Source organism: Cupressus sempervirens, chromosome 11 (assembly GCF_028749045.1).
Source record: "Cupressus sempervirens isolate cs-2001-9-10 chromosome 11, ASM2874904v1, whole genome shotgun sequence".
Classification (NCBI taxonomy): domain Eukaryota; kingdom Viridiplantae; phylum Streptophyta; class Pinopsida; order Cupressales; family Cupressaceae; genus Cupressus; species Cupressus sempervirens.
The window spans coordinates 92,515,724-92,519,194 of NC_143128.1; the positions used below are offsets into that span (position 1 = coordinate 92,515,724).

A 3,471-nucleotide genomic window follows, 5' to 3' on the forward strand; every position below is an offset into this window, starting at 1 on the left:
ATTTCCTTTTTCTTTCTCATGGATGGGCTCTATATTGGAGTCATCATCTTTACTTGAGCTCATCATATAGTCTTTGGATTCACTAGTGACTATAGCGAAAAGTAAGAATGAACTTGTTCGAGTGAGAGGGTATCGATCTAACACTTGAAGTTTCATTAAAGGGTATTTGATCTAATGATTTGTTACTAGGGTTTTGAGAGGTGAAGAAGACAACATAGAGAAAGTTTTGGAAGAAGTTGAAAATGGTGATCGCAGTGCAGCACCCATGGGTAGCACCAGCTACCAAGATAGAAAAATACATTGACACCAACAACAGGGACATCATCCAACATGCCAACATCATTGCAAAAAAGGTCATTGCAGACATTGTTCAAACCTCACTAGGTTCCAAGGGTATGGGCAAGATGCTCTGCACCTCCTTGGGCAATGTGATCATCACCAGTGATGGTGCCACCATTCTTAACAAAATGGAGGTAACTCAACTAGCCACTAAAATGCTTGTAGAGCTTTCAAAATCTTGAGATATTGTTGTTGGTGACAGCATGACAATAGTTGTTGTCATCACCAGTGTGATTCTTAAAAAATGCATGAATTTTTTGTCCAAGGATGTTCATCCTACCATTATGTCGAAGGCCTTTTACAGGGCCTCTGAGAAGGCCGTTGAGGTTTTAACTACCATAGCTATTCTTGACAAATTGACAGACCGTGAGTCTTTGGTGAAAAGTACGAGCACTTCTTTGAACAATAAGATTGGCAGCTAGTATTATACCTTATTAGCCCTGCTTATTGTTGACATCATCCTGAGTGTCATTGACCCTATGAAACCTAACATTGTGGATTTGAGGGACATCAAAGTTTTACAAAAATTGGGCAAGACTATTGATGATACAGAGATGGTTAAGGTTTGGTGTTTGATAAGAAGGAAAGCCATATAGCTGGAGGCCCCACCAGGATTGAGAATGTGAAGATTGGCATAACACAGTTCTAGATTTTGCCCCCCAAGATGAAAATTGAGAAAAACATTGTGGTCTCTGATTATACAATGATGGATATGATGTTGAAGGAGGAGAGGTATTGTATTCTAGTTATGATGAAGAAGATCAAAGCCATTCGATGCAATGTGATATTGATCCAAAAGAATATTCTATGAGATTTCATCACTAATCTTGTGTTGCACTATCTGCCCAAGGAAAAGATTTTGGTGGTCAATGATGCGAAAAGGGATGAAATTGAGTTCATTACCAATATGTTGAATTGTTTACCCATTGCTAATATTGAACACTTTAGGGAGGAGAAGTTGGGACATGTTGATTTGGTTGAAGAGTTTTTGACTAGTGACATTGACATGGACTGGGTTGTCTAAAACTTATATGCATTTTAAAGGAAATCCCATATCCCCAGTCTATCACACAATCTTTTGTTGCATCAAGTAACAAATTTGAACTAGAAATAGTTGTTGTGGTTGTAAGTTTTGGTATAGATTCTAAGGAAACCCTAACTGTAACTATTGGACCTTTAATTGAGGTTCCAACTTTACTTTTATTGGTACACATAAAACTTGCTTTTAGAAGACATTGGTTTGGAGAATTTGCTACCAAGTCTAAAAATATTTGACATAAGTTGTGTTTGCAAGAGATGCTTCTAGGACTAGCATGTATACAGCACTATTGGTCTTTTTTTTTGTTAAACTTATTTCATACTCATTGCTTAGATAGTGTATTTTGAGCCATGAGGCTGAAAATAGATGTCTTTTGCTTGGTGTGCTAATTCATTAAGTTAAGCACCCAAGTTTGCATTTCAAATCATGATTTATCTATTTTGGGCTTAAGAACTAGTACAATAGGCTAGAACATTCATCCTTTAACATTCATTAACAATAGCATATAAACACATAACATTCAATAACATGTTAAATAAGGTATTTAAACATGTGTACCCCAATTATGATTTAAGTTTGGATCACCTACTTGATACATAATATTGAAAATTGGCTATATGTAGATATGTAAATGTTTTCATTAATGGCAACATGTGATGTACATGCTTGTACTAAACCTTGGAAATAAAGATAGTTAGATTTTTGGTACTCAAAAAATTGTCTAAGTATGGAAATGGTTTACAGTAGTGTATTGTTTTATGTATAACTTGTTTATACGATGTTATTCTTGAAAAAGAAGATATATGGAAATAGTATACATGTTGATGATGATATGTATAACCTCAGACATCAGTACGAATAGTACGGAAAAGAGATATTTAAGATGTATAGAACATCAGAATGAAAGGTAAAGGAATTATTTTGTATGCAAAATAATTACTTGACCAATTAGAGACGACATCCTAGATGTTTACTCTAAGTTGGAAAATTTTATTTTGGTCTTAGTTGACCTAGCAAAAAAATTTTAAAAGGCATGGTATTTATGCAAAGACATCTTGCAAGATTATTTGGAAGTATCATGCAAAAGTTGTGACTGCGAAGTTTTTTATCATATGCAAAAGAAAATTTTTGATAACCTAAATTTGTTATACGAGATCAAGATGAGGTTAAAGATCAGATGAAAGAAGGTATAGCATCCATTCTTTTATATTTGAGGAGTTTTAATTACTTGTTTGGGCAATAAGCTCTTCTTGTAATTGAAAGTGCATGTTTGGGTAGTGAGCTCTTCTTCCACACATTGTACCACAACTCCTAACATGGTTGGAATCTCCTACTAGGGATTCAAATCCTCCTAACAAGGACTCATATGTACTAATGAGCTTATAGACTCCTAACAGGGTCCATCCTCTAACAAGGAACATTTATATTAGTACATCATCTTGTGGATATCATCCACACCGAGGTTTCCCCTTGGCCAGGGTTTCCCTAGTTAACAAAATATGATGTTATGAGTTCTATCTATACATGGTTACTTTTACTATTCAGCATTACTTGTTTATTTTCTTATGCATGGTTCAAAGTAATTAATAATATCCAATTGGTGACAAAATTTTGTAGAATACTAATTCAACCACCCCCCCCCCCCCCCCCAACTCTTAGTATTCCCTATTTCTAACACATACATTGTTAAGTGCTACCTAACTATGTCCAAGGCTATCTAACTATGTCCAAGGCATCTACACAATCGAGGCATACTCTTCCTACCAGGCTATCTACATACCCATATACACATAATCAAGACCCTTGAATTACTCACTCTAATGAATATCTAGTTTTGGTTTCTAATTGTTTTGATGTAGTTGTATTCCTATAACCATTGATGAGCTTTACTCAGCTAATACAACTCTTTGCCATCATACACCACTCAGGAAAATCGGGCGATTTTCTATAACTACAATCCTGTAATACCCTAGTGTAACCTTTGTGTTGTAATTTATATTTAATATAAGGTTAACCTGTATACATCCTAACTATTAGTTTGTGGTGACTGATCAAGAAGTATTGTACATCATAAATTCTTCGAAAAAAATTGG

The 3,471-nt window shown here is 35.0% G+C and overlaps 1 pseudogene; it reads left to right on the forward strand.

The window, feature by feature from the left end:
* The first annotated feature begins 242 nt into the window (after nt 1–242).
* On the forward strand, nt 243–1,363 carry LOC149528382 (T-complex protein 1 subunit delta pseudogene; annotated as a pseudogene).
* Nucleotides 1,364–3,471: the final 2,108 nt, after the last annotated feature.